General features: G+C 36.3%; 1 long non-coding RNA gene across 1 annotated transcript; it reads right to left on the bottom strand.

The window, feature by feature from the left end:
- Positions 1-10,895: 10,895 nt before the first annotated feature.
- LOC146001973 (uncharacterized) lies at positions 10,896-13,056 on the bottom strand. Its single transcript, XR_014443641.1, has 2 exons — positions 12,974-13,056; positions 10,896-11,224 (listed from the first exon to the last, which is right to left on the bottom strand). It is a non-coding gene; the product is annotated as an uncharacterized LOC146001973 (long non-coding RNA).
- Between the last annotated feature and the right edge of the window lie 4,084 nt (positions 13,057-17,140).

Below are 17,140 nucleotides of genomic sequence, written 5' to 3'. Positions count from 1 at the left end.
TGTTGAAGATGATGGCTCTCTGGAATTTCATATACAAATAGGAGACAAATTATATTTAGAAAATCCTGTAGTATCAGCTGCTGAACACCCTATAGTTGCAATATTCTTGTTTACATATTATGTCTAGACAAATTATTGTTGATGAATTACACAGACAAGCCCGACATAATTATAAGAGACTGCCAGTAGTCACAAAAAGCATAGATGATTTATGGCAGAGCGACTTGATTGAGATGGCAAGTGGACAGCTGAAAAACTTAGACAAAATCAACAAGGGCTACAAGTATCTACTCACTGTAATAGACACATTTTCAAAATTTGCCTGGGCTGTGCCACTCAAATCCAAGACTGGAAAATGTGTTACAGAAGCCTTCAGGACAATCATCAATCAGAATGGAAGATCACCGCGCTATTTGCAAACAGATAATGGCAAAGAATTTTATAATTCAGTGTTTCAACAATTTATTAAAAGCCAGTCAATACAACATTATTCAAGTTACAGTGATCTCAAGGCCTCAATTGTAGAGAGATACAACAAAACCCTAAAAAATCTTATGTATAAACAATTTACACTTCAAGGTAATTATAAATGGATTAATATTCTTCCAGAACTTCTACATAAATATAACAACTCGGTCCATTCCACAATCAACATGAAACCCTCTGAAGTAACTTCATCTGATGAGCAAAAATTGATCAGAACTGTTTATTATCCTAAATATCAGCCAACAACAAGAAAAGCCAAATACAGGGTGGGTGATCAAGTAAGAATCAGCAAATACAAGCACTTATTCAAAAGAGGCTTTACAAGAGACTGGAGCACTGAATTATTTACAGTGGTTCAAGTTAAACCTGGGACCATAACACATATATAATAAAAGATCACCGAGGAGAAATTCTCAAAGGCAGGTTCTATGAAGAAGAGCTCAGCAAAACTAAACAGCCTGACACATATCTCATAGAAAAAATCATCCGCAGAAAAGGCAACAAGTTATTTGTCAAATGGCTAGGACTCCCAGAACACAGCTGGATCGATGCAAACAAAATAATAATATGAACACCTGGGATGTTATAAAGAGGCTGCCAGAACCTGAACAGCAGAATAAGAGAAATGGCAACTTGCTGCCTGATAATATTAGATGTCTTATTGTTGGGCCATCTGCTTGTGGTAAAACTACACTAATGGTTGATAATTTTTTATTGGCACCCAACTGGTTAGACTGGAAAAACAGGCACTTGTATGTCTTCTCTAAGAGCTTGGAACAATTAAAATATCAGCAGCTGATGAAGCTATATGATGGATTGGATATAGCCACTTTTGAACCAGATCTTAAGCCACTTCATGAATGTCTCGATAATTCTGTTGTTGTGTTTGATGACATTATACTGGATAATCAAAACAAGGTTAGAAATTTCTTTACACAGGGCCGACACAAAAACATTGATTGCTTCTTCCTGCACAGACTTTTTCAAAAATACCGAAGCAGCTGATCCGAGACAACAGCAATTTTATATGTGTGTTTCATCAAGACCAAACCAACCTCAAACACATACATGATGAATATGTAGGTGGGGACTTGAGCTACAATGATTTTTCCAAGATTTGCAGTAAGTGCTGGAACCAGGACAGTTATGGGTTTGTCACAATTGATATGACAAGAACACCCAATAGTGGCAAATATAGAAATAAAATTAACAATTTTCTAGACGTTGAAACATATATAAATAAACATGAAAAGGCCAATCATTGATGATCTTAAATTAAGAGATTATCTTGTAAAAAGATTTAAGGGATGGAAATCAGAGAACCGAGGAATTTATGAAAATCACAAACAAACAGAACAGCCTATTATTGATGCTATTGGTGAATTAGGTAAGAATATCAAAACTGTTACAGAGCAAAATCAAAATTTGATCACAGAGCTTGTACATGTAGCTGCAAGAAACATATTAGATTATCCATTCACCCCACTTTCCAGTATTCATACACCTAGTCCTATTGCTCCTAGAAGAATTGAAGCTACTCAGGATCCTATTGAATTGGGTCTTCTTGCTCAAAAATATTTAACCACACCTAACGACAACAAAGATGAGGTCTTTGGCTTATATGCTGACACAGAGCGTGATGGTAGCATCATACATAGAATTGGCAATTTCAGAGTAACATTTATGGGGGATGATCTGATTGTTTATTCAGAATCTCGTCTTGGAGAAAAAGGTGCTTTTGTTAAGTACCCCGGAACACCTGGATTGTGGGAATTGATGACTAGGAAAAGGCCTGGCAGCTATACAGATCAAGATTATGAACATTACAAAGAAATATTAATAAAATCAGATGCTCTATACCAGAACAATGATCCCACACAAAGAAGAGTCAAGTCTAGCAGTGGAACAAAATACAACAATTTAATCAAGCCCATATGGTCACAGATCAAGACTGGCAGTGGAATCAAACAATACAACACCCTGCCTAAAGAATTTGTGTGGGTTGATGATGTCAGGAAACTTGTAGATAGGTTGCTGGTCATAGCTGGGAAGGAAAATGCTGGCAACCACAATTTTTACAATGAAAAGGTTGGAATTATGGACATGATAAGCACAAAATTGTCTAATTTTATAGTGAATGACACTAAGGGGATTGGATATCTCATAAAAATTATTAATACTCTACCACCTAAATTTTGGAATATTTCTGAGGGCCGGGGGCTTGTTAATGACATTATAAACAAGCTGCCATTTGAACTACACATTCCAGGTTATCAGTATTGTGGTCCCGGTACAAAATTGGACCATAGATTAAACAGTGGTGATCCTGGTGTTAATCCCCTAGATGCTGCTTGTAGAGACCATGACATAAAATACAACACACATTCTGATCTTGACCAGAGACATGTTGCAGACAAGAAATTAGAAGAGGCTGCATTTGGTAGATTTGTAAGCAAAGATGCTTCTTTGAGTGAAAAAATAGCAGCATTGGGAACCACCATACCTATGAGCACCAAACAAAAACTGGGGTGGGGGTTGTGAATATGTATATAATAAACCTACAATGAAGGCCAAGGGTGTTATGTATCAAATACCTTATGCAGGTCTTAAATCTCTTAAAACTATTGACAGTCTTTTAACCAAAAAGCAGCGCAAGAAAAAAAATTCTTGTCTTGCAAAGGGTCATGGTATGAAATTGTTGCTTAGTACCCCCCAATTAAAAAAATTACAGCAATCCAGGAAAAAATCACATGTGGGGGGATTTATATTTACTATTCCTGGCATCTTAGCTGCTCTCGGGGCTGTTGGGAGCTTGGCTGGGGGATCAGCTGCCATAGCAAAAACAGTAATAGATGCCAAGAAAAATAGGGCAGAATTAGATGAGCAGAGGCGCCATAACCTGGCCATTGAGAAACAAGGCAAAGGTGTTAAGAGAGCCATGAATAAGTTTAAAAAACAAGAGCCGCTTACAAACCAAGATATTGAAGCTTTAATCTAGCCACTGGGCATCAAAAATTTTAGAGGTGTGTACATGTCTGATTCTTTACTAGAACAACCACTCAACAAAGAGTGTGGCATTGTTAATTTGGATAAGTACAAAAATCAGGGCACTCACTGGATCTGTTATCTTAAATATTTAAAAAATGAGGCATTTGTGTTTGATTCATTTGGAGGTGTTCCACCTGAAAATTTAGTAAAATATCTAAATTCAGCTAATCTTTATTACAATAATGCCCGTGTTCAAAATTTCAAAGATGTTAATTGTGGACATTTGTGTTTATCTGTTCTTAGATATATGTCTCAAATAAATAAACCATCAATTGAAGATTTTCAAAAAGCCTTGTGGTATTTAAAACATCATGGGGGTATTCCATCTCACCAGCCAAAATTCAATATTGAAACTCAAATTGCATTATGACATAGTGTATCCCAAAACAATAGCTCTCAGAGCATTTTATGGCATGTACTTGATCCCTAATATTACACACCACAACAATACAATTGCAGTTGGGGATGAAAAAATTGTCATCACTCCAGGGCAATATAATCTATCCACTCTAAATGCTCAATTACCCAGAGGTGTAGTGTTAAGTCAAAATTCTGTCACTCACAGAGTAGAAATTGTATCTGCCACAGAAACAGTGAATCTGGGTACTATAGGAGAGCTGTTAGGCTTTGAGAACAACACAAAACTTGAAGCGGCCATCAAACACACTGCTATTAATATACCTAAATTCTTAGCCATAGAGACTCTGAATATTCACTGTAATGTGGCTGAGGGTATGATCACCAAATCAAATGGCATAGGCACTCACAAACAAACTGGCATCATTGCAACATTCAAGCCTAACTCTGAATTTATGGAGCCAATCATCTACAATCCATCCCCAACATTATATTTTCCTGTGTGCCATAATAGAATAGATTATATTGAATTGATGGTCACTAATGAAAAAGAAGAATTAGTTGATTTTGCTGGAGCCACAACAACTGCAATCATAGAGATTAATATTTAAATAAAAATACATACAAGAAAAAAAAATGGAAAATATTGAGAGTTATGAGCTACAATCATTCCCCCCAAACAGGAGGACATTTGCAAATTTAAATCAACCCAACACAGAGATTGAGGTTGATCTTGATGTAGGGGATGGCTTTATACACCCCCACAGAGCAGATTTATACATCAAATTTGATGTTGTAAAGCTCGATGGTACAGATTATCCGGCAAATTCAAATATAAGACTTGTAGACAATTTTGTGCCGCATCTATTCTCTGAAATTGAGGTCAGAAAACATGGTGTTGTTATAAACAGAGTGGATTATCCCGGCATTACCTCCACAGCTTTGGCCACACTAAAATTATCCAAAACCGAGGCTTCTTACTACAAAATATGTGGATTTGAGGCTGGTGAGAAAATATTATCTAAAAACCACACTGTGCTGTTCCCCATGCGCCTGTTGCCAGGATTCTTCTCGGATTACAAAGATATTATGTGGAAGGGTGGTTTAAGAATCACATTTAGAAGAGCTGCCAATGATAATAATGCTTTGATGAGGTACAGCACATTAAACTCTACAGGGGAAGCTCTGCCTAATACCCTACCTGATGCAGGCAAATGCATTATTCAGACTATGGAGTTAAGAATCCCTGTTGTTGAATATGAGGCCAGTTATGCTCTTAAATACAAAGCTGATATAATAAAAAATCCACAGGTTCCTCTACAATTTTATACATATCAATGTGTACAGAAGCCCGCAACTGGTACTTATTATGAGTTTGATGCTACAAATTCATTCTCCAGTATACAATACGACATGCCTGATTTTGTGGTGGTATTGTTTCAGACTGGAAGACACAATAATCAGGAAAAAAATTCAAGTAAATTTGATAGCTGCAACATCAAGAACATATATCTTAAAAATGGCAGAAATGAGGTATTCCCTAGAGAAAATTACAATTTAGACATGTCCAAGGATGATTTCCTCAAATTATATGAGGCATTTTCGGCATTCAAAAGGGTCACTACTGGCAATACTGACATGTATTACACACCAGATGAATTCAAAGCATAGAGACCCATGTTTGTAATTAACACTTCAAAAAGGAAACAAGTTGTGGTGAATGACAGGACAAACATTAAAATTATCTGTGAATTCCATGAGGTATTACCTGATGACACCATATGTAGTGTTATTCTCATAGGTGAAAAATCATATGTTTATGATGTAAGAAATGAGAGAGTCACGGAGCAATTCTAGAAGATATTTGCTCTATTATCCTGTTGTACAACACACAAACCTCAACTGTATATCAGCTAGCAGTGAATATCTCATGTGTGGGCATATTATTTTGTTGTATGTATTTCAATCTTACATATTTTATCAGAACTCAAACCTAGAGCCCCTGATTACAAAACAGCAATATTAACACTTCTCCATATGGAATATATCCATATTTTACTGGGTTATGAGACCCTAATACAGACAAAATTGGATTTTGAACTGCCATAATATTCTCTAAGTCTTGCCTAGGCTCGTATTATCAGAATAAGAATTGGTTTCACCATGCAAGGCAGTTCATTGCTACTGTGTCAGAAAAATGTATCTTTATCTCAATAATCTTTGTTACACTTTTACATGTTGCACAGAAAATGTGTATCTTTATCTCAATGATCTTTGTTACACTTTTACATGTTGCACAGAAAGATTAATGGCCCCTTCAGTGAATCAACAGAAATATTATTAATGGCCCCTTCTAGCTGTGTAGATTATATCTCTTGCGTGCCGGCAAGACATGTAAGCAAAACATTAGTCTTTTGATAGATTAATATCAATTCATGCATTTTTCCGAGCTAAATAATTGCCCACCCGAAGCAATGGAATTGATCAGAGATTAGAAAAAAGCAGGCAACAGCTCAAATTTTGCTTACATTTTGTATTAAATTAGATCTGTAAGTTGTAGAGCATAGGAATATGGCCAAAAACAATATCAAAAGAGCCATATTTTTGACAAGTTTATGAACAACAATCACACAGATATAGCTTTTACACACATGGCCGAATCTGTCTGAGGAGAGGAGGGAGGGGGGGTTCAGATCTGGGGGCTATCAACTAGCAATAATTATTCTCAAAATCTCACGTGTGGAGATATTATTTTGCCACATGTATTTCAATCTTACACATTTTATCAGGACTCAAACCCGAGCCTTTTGTTTACAAGGCAACAATATTAACATTTTGCCATCAGGGGAGGCTTCATATTTTATGAGGACTCAAACCCAGAGGCCTCCTAATTACAAGGCAATAAAAACCATGGGGCTATGCACCACACTCCACTGGGTCTCCTAGAATTTTGACAGAAAAACACACTATAAACAATAAGATAATATGGGAACTTGGCATTGTTTTAAGTGTAAGCAAATCGGGCTGTTGAGGCTTCTTCCTTTCTACACTAGAATTCAAAATTCTTAAAAATTCAGAGCATATCACACCTGAAGAATTGGAGTATAGGCCCCTCTTGGCATTGTTTTAAGTGTAGGCAATTCGGGCTGTTTAATCATTTGAGCTCTTCTTTCCTACACATGTAAGTGGTGCTTATAATACCACAAATACAACTACTTTCCGATCTCATCATTATGTAGAAATTAGTAGTAAATTTCCTGTATTTTCCACAGGGGATTCCCCACTTTCGTTAAGAGTCCCCTTGCGCAATTTACACTGGGCCTCAATTGCTGCACCATTGTATTCGTCAGGTACGACTTTCTTTGTATTCTTTTAATCCGACATTGATATCTTTCTTCCTTCTTGAGTTATTGTGCTTTAAAGATGGCGTGAGGCGATTTTCGCACGCCTGTCACTCGCAAACGGTGCCGATTTCGACATTTTTCACATTGCATTTTTTCCTTGTTTTTACTTGTCGAATCACTTCCCAAGCGTTGTAACAGGTATTTTGCAACACCCTGTATATACACACAATAGTGCTGGTTTGAGTTCACAAATGTATACACCGGTGGAGGATATACAAACGGCAATGGGTAAAAAAACTTTTCTCCCTCCAATACATATGGTAAAGCTGACGAACGATGTAGATACACATAAATGGTGAAGGTCATGAACATTAATGTCAGTGTTTGTTCGTTCTCTTACTAATGAATCTCTGACAAGGATTCATGGATAATTTCCAGTGTCCACTATTTGTCACATGAAGAACTGTGGATGCAGAAGTGTAATAAGTGTGTTCTTAGTGTTCCGTGAAAGTGCGTCTGTGTGGGTACAAAGGTCAAATACCTATTGAATTTACATATTTAGAGGTAATTCGAACAGTGTCGTACTAAAACTGTTACTCATTAAATTACACATACAAAATACACACCAACTGTACTTATCTAATATTAGTAATACCAATAATAAATACGACAAAACAAACAAAAAGCAAGAGATTACAACATCACATAATGCTTATGTAAATCTTGTACAGAGTGATAAGACCAAGATAAGCTTTGGGCACCACACATCGTTTGCCCTACGTGTACTGTTAATGTGTTTCAGTGGTTAAAAGGCAAATGAAAAAGTTTGAGTTTCGGGATTCCAATGTATTAGATGGAACCTCGATACCATACAACAGATTGCTAATTCTGTTTGTGTAAAATTTGTGGCAGAAACAGGAAGAACAAATCATCTGTTCTATCCCCTCAATGGCTGACAGTGAGCTAGTATCGATATCAAAATCTCCTGAAAGCATGTAACATGAATCTTCTGATTCGTCTCCTGGCAGAGACGAGACCCAGGCACATCACCGGCACCTCAGCAGTTCAGTCAAAGTGAACTGAATGATTTGGTGAGAGACCTGGATTTGCCAAAACTTAGTGCAGAGCTCCTTGGTTCCCGATTAAAGGAAAAGAATTTGCTCTCGCCTGGTACATCTTTCTGGTGGTATAGGAACAGAGAGAAGGATTTCATGCAATATTTTACCACACATGAATATATGGTTTATTTTAACAAAATGTTGAAGGCTTCCTCCGTGGTATTGGCATTGAGTATAACCCTTCAGAGTGGCGTTTTTTATCGATAGTTCAGTCAGAAGCCTTAAAGCTGTTTTACTAATAAATGGTAATGACATACCGCCAATCCAACTTGTTTATTCAGTATGTTTGAAAGAAACATATGACAACCTGAAATTAATCATGGATAAATTGCAGTATTTGAACCATATGTGGACAGTTTGTGGTGACCTAAAAGTGCTGGGTATCCTTCTGGGACTTCAGTCTGGGTTCATCAAATACCCATGTTTCATATGCGAATGGAATATTCGGGCGAAATCTGATCACCGGAACCAAAGAAAGTGGCCAGCACGAATAGCGAATACAATTCGTGCCTGGTGAGAAAAATCTACTGCATGAGCCACTTGTTTCCCCAAACAAAATGTTCCTGCCTCCTCTACATATAAAACTAGGTGTGATGAGACAGTTAATTGTGTCCTTACCCGCCGACAGTGAAGCATTTGTTTTCCTGAAGAGAAAATTTCCCAACAAGACTGAGGCTAAACTTTGAGATGGTGTGTTTGAATGACCTCAAATGCGAGCTTTGATGCAAGACAACAGTTTCACAGCAACATTAACCGATCAGCAAAAGGCGACTTGGGTTGCTTTCCAAAATGTAGTACAAAATTTCCTTGGTAACCATAAGGCTGCAAATTACGAGGAAATTGTAAATGAGATGCTGGAATCATTTCGAATATTGGGATGCAAAAAAAAGTTTGAAACTACATTTCCTCTACAGCCACTTAGATCATTTTCCCGGAAATCTGGGGAAATATAATGAAGAACACGGTGAACGGTTTCACAAAGATATGAAAACAATAGAATCAGATACCAGGGTCGCTGGCTGGACTGCAACAATGCTAGCAGACTTTTGTTGGTGTTTAAAGCGAAATTCACCAGCTGAACATCGCAGAGCATCAAAACGTCGCAAAGTTTCGTGTGAATTAAGACAAGTTGTAATGTATCTGAACCCTTGCTCAAAACTGTAAACTCTAAACTATTAACTGTAAACTATTAATATATATGTATGTATCATGTAAATGTAATCCCATTAATATATCACATATCAATATAATGCGCATAGCATAACTTATATTGACTCAGGTAATTAATTTCATGTAATTAGGTTTGCTAAACGTACATTAAAATTTACATGTATTACATTTAATTGTATTTCTCAGCATTGCATAATAACCTGACGTGGTGGAGAAAAAGAGATTAAAGATCAGAGTTCAGCACATTCGAAATGACATAGATCAGCTATTTTCGTTTCTGAAGCAAAAAAAAAAAATCAAAACGCATGTGTGTATATAGAAATTTTGAATACGTACACAATTTACTGTTAATATGTTCCATATGCATTTTCTTATTTTATGTGTCTCCATGTCGCAATTGTGTAAAACACATGCTGTACATGAAAGATATACACGTCATGTGTAAAAAAAGAATTATATTCGTCATGCATTTTTTGTCTTTCAGTTTGCCTTACAGTTTGCATGCCTGTTTTCCATTATTAGCTAATGTGAAACTGAACGTGTTGTAAAAATACTTCAAATAGTTTGTTCAAACAGAAATACTTCCACCCCTTTTTTGCGTGATTCACGAGGATAATGCCGTCCTTGATACTACTACCTCTAATAATAATAATAGTAATAATAATAATAATGTTATAATTATTATTCGCACGTTGATCCCGGAACTTTCCTGCTCAGACAAAAATTCGTGCTTGCGCCTCTCCCATAGTTTACAGTCTGTATGAGCCTATGTCCGTATCTTATGCAGAAAAAATCCACACCAGAGATCACACATTCCTGAAATCAAATCCGAATTTCCCGTAACCTTGAATTAATTTCATTGTCCATTAAAATAAAATGAAAAATTGGTAGTTCAATACATTCACAAACCACTCCTTATAAATTTAGTTATAAGAGATATAAGAGATAGTGCCAAGCCAAATATTTTTTCCAAACAAATAACGTTCGAAATGTCTTCTCCCGATCATAGTCTAACCCACAATGTCTCTAAATGATTTCCATGTTACTTCATGTGAAATGTATCACAACTAGGTGGTGACAATGAATGTGGCTTGGCACTATTTCTCTCCGAATGTACAGTTCAAAAATGAATGATTTCACAGTTTGTTGACTGGCTTCAACGAAGAACAAAAATAGGAACGTAGGTCACAGCAAGAGAGGAGAGTAACAATTACACCATCCTATAATTCCTGTTTCCTAATCAACCTTGAGATCAATCAATAACAATTGATATTTTTGCTTTTTGGCAAGTCCAGGTATAGGAAATATGGGAGCCGCACACGTGCTAAATTAAGAATATGGATACTGGATAAAAAATACTTCGTATGATTTTTGCAAAGTCTGTTTATTTCAATATTCAGTAAGTGTATGAGTGCTATCAGTGTACATAATGTGAGATATTCCTTGTTCTCGTGCGAGTATCGAGTAACAAATTTCTTGGTGATCCATTCGAATATTCCGTACATTTAGATTCCTGTGGTATGCTGGAATATATTCCAAAGAGTAGTGTAGGAGGGGAAGCCTTTATCTGACCTATTGTTCAGGATTTCCTTCGGTTCCAGATCCTCCGGTTCCAGGTTCTTCGCCTCCACTCACTTGTCGTCGTCTTCTATCCCCTGATCCTTCGTTTCCATTGTCGGGAGGGCTGATGGCAATGGAGTTCTGGAAAAGACGAGGAATTTTCGATTACTCTAAACACAGGACATAATCGATATTTGATGCTTGAATATTGGTCGAAATTGAAGTATTTGAATCGGTAAAAAAAAATCGAATCTGTACACCTTTTGCAATTTTCAATATACCATTATGAAAATTTGATAAAAGAGGACACAACGTTACTTAACTGCTTTCACATTTTTTAGAAGGGAAAAATATTAAAGAATATTCTACATGCGAATATATAAACTTTCTTCGATATTGTTATTGTCAAATCGGCTCTTGCTTCTATGAAGAAAATGTAAATTTGAACGTTCAACAAGTTTGATATGCTTCTTTAAGTATTTCTCTTGACCTGCAAAGTCCTGTTCATGACGGAGCACTATGACAGAAAAGGACTGATTATCTCATCCCTCACCAATGCTCTTTAGTAGGTTGAACAGATTATGGGTCAAGCCAGAACTGCAGGGTGTTTCAGCTGGTTTTCCCTGATTTTAATCTTCATTAAATCAATAACTATAACAAATACAAACTTACACAAGGTATCATTGAAAAGAGAAAAGTTCAAAGCTTTACTAATAGTTGGCGCCACCAGTTTGTCATTTTTTTCCGTGCTGAGCTGCAATGTGACAGCAATTTGATGAAGAACACAAGCAATAGATTCACACAATTGAATAGAGAACGTGGAGGACGATTATTCTGTGCTTGAAAATTTATAGGCAAGTGAAGAGGCTTATTCTGATATCACTGGGGAAGTTTATACACGAAATCCTCAACGTTGGGTTCATAACAGCCCACATGAGTTGGCGAATAATTCCACCATCCCGAGAAAATTCTTACCTGGTGTGTAATTTCGAAATATGGTGTCATTGGTCCTTTTTTTATCAAGGCGTACGTCATATCTGAAAATTACCTGGAAATGCTCAATACCTTTCTCATCCCAAAATTAGGACGCAAGATTATCCCAATACAAAAACAGTGGTTTCAAAACGATGAGGTCAGGATTCACTCCACAGAAGATGTTCTTGAATTCCTGAACAAGCATTTCCGACATCCTGTCATATTAAATCGATATCCTCAAATTTTCAACTGTGGTATGTCATGGCCTCCCACAAGCCCAGACTTAAATCCATGCGATTTTTTTATTTTGGGGATACCTGAAACAAGATTTTTTGGTAATCTCCCTCCAGGACTTACATGTGTGTTCGCCTTCATTGTGACGCAGATCTCCATGGTGGTCATATTGAAAACATACTAAAATAAATTTTGAACCTCTCTCGTTCCAAAGGTACCTTGTGTTAGTTTGGATCTATTGTTGTATTTTTTTCAAATAAAGGCTGATTCAGGGCTATTCAGTTGAAACACCCTGTACCATAAGGAGGAGTCTGTAAAACTTTCCAGGATTAAATTAAACATTCTGTCATCGGATTAAACGTGTCGCGGATAGATTGATTGTCTTGGACAAGACATTAGAAGTAATTGTTAACACCCGCTAAATAAATGTTATGGTTGGAAACTATTTTAGAATGTATATTATTTAGAAAGAATCTACCATTGCAACCATAGGCTGCAATTGGATTCCAAAACCGGGGGGAGCTTGCAAAACTGTGTCGACAAATATAGTATACTTCCCTTTTTACATAAGGTTTAGCATATTGCGGGATCAAAAGCGGTGAAAGGTGAGGGAAACTGCCCCCTGACTCCCCTACTCGCCATCACTAGTCCTTTGCAAGATTCCATGTAATTGTTACTTACCGCCATCAGAACGAAAGCCAAGAGGAGAATGAGGAAAAGTGCCTTGTTTGCCATGTTATGCGGGATTTCAAGGCTGTAAAGAGAAAAGGTAGAAATTACGAATATATAACATTTAGATAACTTGAACAAATTAATATCCACATAATATTATTCAACTTTTACGCAGGCATGAGTAAGGAAAATTTCTAATTCGTGGAAGTAACCTCTTCCCGACATTGTTCCAATTCTGTATAGAGAACATTTCTCGAGATTAGGAAACCAACTTCACAATAGTTTTTAAGCAAGGCAGTAGAGCATTAAAATGTCGTTGAGGATGGGAAGAGTTTCGCCAGTATTGTGACCAAAGTAACTTCCATAAATATTTTCACATCAATATTTCACAGCATGTAGATACCTTGGTTGGTCACTGTGGAATTGAAAAACTGGTATATTTTAAATATGGCCGATGAGAAATCTATATAATTTTGGTTGTTAGGTACCTTTGAGTCTGCTCAGGAATGTAACTTTCGCTCCTCGTTTCGTTGGCACAAGACTCCAGTAATCACAGGTTGTGGTAAACAAAACTTACGGATTCACCTTATTAAAATGTTTGTTGTTGAATAAGCGCACTTAACAACAATATATAAATTTTAAACCACATATTACAATAATTCGTGACATTTTTATCACTATATCTATTGTTGCTATCGTACGAGGTACCTTGGCTATCGTATTTAGAGCTTTCTGATAAAATTCTCAGTTTGATACATGTTGCCAGGTAGACACATGAAGGTTTGTCTATTTGTCCATCTGGTACCAGTTGCCTGTGACATCATAAATACTGAGAAAGAATTAAAGTGTAATGTCTAGGGCATTACAAGGTTTCACCATTTTTGTGAGAGTTGGATATTTCAACTAATATATTGAAAAATGGTTCATATTTAAATTTAACCGTTTCTATATGACGGAATTAGCAGAGCCAAAACTTGGAAAATACATTTAGTGGAGTTGAAGTGGGCGAGAGACATGTCTTTCTTTAAATTTTATCTGCATTAATTAGCAATATGCCAGGAGTCATGACTAAATGTTGCCAAACAATTTTTACCATTCAACATGACATCTCGGAAAATGTTCTGCCAATTACATCCTAACGAATATATTGAATAAAGGTTTATATTCAAATTTAACCGTTTTTGTATGACGGAATTAGCAGAGCCAAAACTTGGAAAATACATTTAGTGCAGTTGATGTGGGCGAGAGATAAGTCTTTCTTTAAATTGTAGCTTTATTAATAAGCAATATGCCAGGAGTCATGACTAAATGTTGCCAAACAATTTTTGCCATTCAATATGACATGTCGGAAAATGTTCTGCCAATTCCATACTCATGTCACAGTCGCCAGGATACAATTTCTGGATTAATGTGAATTATATTGCTTAAATATATATATTTCATGAGATATTTTGCAGTTTCATACACGAATTTCTGGGTATTTCTTGTGAACACATCTCATAGGATTGCATGGTTTTTTGCCGTCATAGATGTTGACCATCCTTTGTAATTTCAAACGAAACCGCAATGAGTGGAGTGCAAAATGACACTAGTTGCAAGGGAATCGATTAGCAAATAAAAAAGCTAAAATCACTTTAAGATTGCGAGTGACATATCAGAAATACTGCAATCGGCAAATGGGCACGATTAGTGGTGTAGCAATGAATTAATGGAGGCGTCTTTAAACACATTTCTTGGTTCTCGTACACGGCGACTGCAGCTGAAAGAAGTGGTATGTGTGTGTGTGTGCTAGTGTGTGTGTGTGATATATATATATATATATACGATTTATGCGACTGGCAGGGCACCTGCTATGTGCACAAACCGTTGCTACACTATCACTGACGACATACTCATGCTCTGTAGGGATCATACCTGGCGTCCTGTCTTAATACCAAAGTAGTTTCTGAACTATTTGTTCACTTTTATGTCCTACAAAAAGTCTAATCAGAAGAATTTAATCGTCAAAGACTGCCTTGGCGACCTGAAATTCCTTCCGCTTCGTCCATAATTTCTAACTCTCGCTGCTTTTTTAGTCTAAAAAAATACGCTGAGTTCCTGAAAAGCACGTTATATATTCGGTTAGCATTCAAACATTGCAGTGAAGTCTCCTAAAAAAACTACAATAGTTTTGGTTAGCGAGTATTAAAGACTACTTACCGTTTCAGTTTATACATTCATGAGCTCTTGGATGCCGTATTTATACAAACATCCAAGGTCAAGTTATTATTTCATTATCTCTGTGCTTCCCCTTCTGCGCTTACTGCGTGAAAAACAATAATTTTAAAAGTGCGATAATGTATTTTCGTGCTAAGGCAACTAGCGTGCGAAGCATTTCGTGCAAATTATGTCCAAAGAGAAAATTAAGGTTGAACCCATATCTTCCATTGCGTGGGAATCCTAAAATGTAGCCACATGTATGCCAGAGCTTCTAGATTGGTCTTTATCACAGAATTGCTCAATCCTTTGGTATTTTGTTCCAAAGCAGACTTTATTTGGTGCAAACCAGAATTAGTTTAAAACAAATCCAAAGGAAAACTCCACACAAACTGAAAACATATTTGATTTATTGTTTTAAGACCACTTTATGCTTAGAAAGGCTAATCGGAACGGGACCTACAGTTTAAAGTGAGATCCGAACCACTCTGTACCTCCACCGAGTATCCAGCCCGGAACTTCTTGATTACAAGGCGACGACGCTACCACTACGCTATCGGAGAATCCCTAAAAACAAAGTTACTTAATTCCCACAACAGTTATTAGATTTGAGGCGACTATTTTACCTGATCGACCATATACGTATTAGTATCGAGTACAACTGACTTTTTTATTTTTTTTTTCATATTCCATACAGTTCACATACCAAATTGCGTAATGTGGTGATATTATTTTTTTAAAAAAAATGACATTTTCTAATCTTTAGGAAAATCGCTGTAACTCTTTTTCTACAATTACAAATGTAAGGATTCAAAAAATTAAGGGAGAATTACACATTTGAAAGTCATTTCTTATCTGCACTACGTTGTAGCAGATAAAACCGAAAAATTTAAAACAAATGGGGTGCCTGGGAGCCTGGGGTTTTCCAAAACTCTCAAAAGTTTATGATTTTTAAAAATTCAAATGTTTGGCACACTGCAATCCCAAATGGGGACAGAGGAAAAATCTGAAATCGGAGCTAGGCTCATAAGGCTCAACGTATTATTAATATTTCCTGATTTCGTTTTGGAATAAGAAAGTTTCTTTGATTAAATGTAGACAAAATAAGCCCCTCTAGAATACTAAGTACAACACGCATGGAATTGGGAAATGAAGAAATCGCAAAGTAAAAGATAGTTGTAAATACATTCTCGTTGTAAAAAAATATCGATATTAAGTTCCTTGGGGAATGGATTCATCCGACGAATGTTTCTAAATATGTACTTGGAAAAGTCGGTGCAATCGCCAAAGCATTTTTGTGACCACAGGATGCATGAACCTCTATCGGGTGAGTTACTATTCTGTGACCGATTGCAGCTAAGAATAACAAATTAGCAATTTTACTGTAAGTATATTACTAAAAAAATGGTTATTTGCGTTACATGAAAATTTATCTTGCATGTTTTTCGTGTAGCAAAAGAGAAGGCTGAATATGTATTCCTGTAGGGAAGTCCCGCCTTCTCTCAAACGGCTACGACATATTTCTAATAATTCTATGAGAACTTATAATTATAAAAATTAAACACCAAGTATGTCTTTATAACAGCTACTTGTAATACAAAATGTTTATAGAAGAGTGTTTATACTGGAAAGTTCACATGGATCATTTATGCAAGAGGTTAAACACCGTATGATACCAATGAAGAACTTTTAAAAATAATTTCTATACGGTATGTATGCTAAATATTTATTTCTAAAACTTTGAAAGTATTTTGAGATATGGTATCCAATTTTTGGGAAACTCGGCACAATCGCAGAGTATTTTAAAATTCAAAAGAGAGAATTGCATATTTTGGCAAATGCACACAATACTAATACATATAAACCTACTTTTTTAAAAAAAATCACATTTTAACACTTCCTGCTCATTCATTATCAACCACAGCAACGTCTTTTTTTCGAAATTCGGTGACACGCCCACAAGGTTGTTCTATTTAAACT

The sequence above is a fragment of the Lepisma saccharinum genome, chromosome 18 (genome assembly GCF_977018435.1).
Source record: "Lepisma saccharinum chromosome 18, izLepSacc3.1, whole genome shotgun sequence".
Taxonomy (NCBI): Eukaryota; Metazoa; Arthropoda; class Insecta; order Zygentoma; family Lepismatidae; genus Lepisma; species Lepisma saccharinum.
Note: the sequence above shows the minus strand (reverse complement) of the source record. Positions and strands in the feature narration are given on the sequence as shown.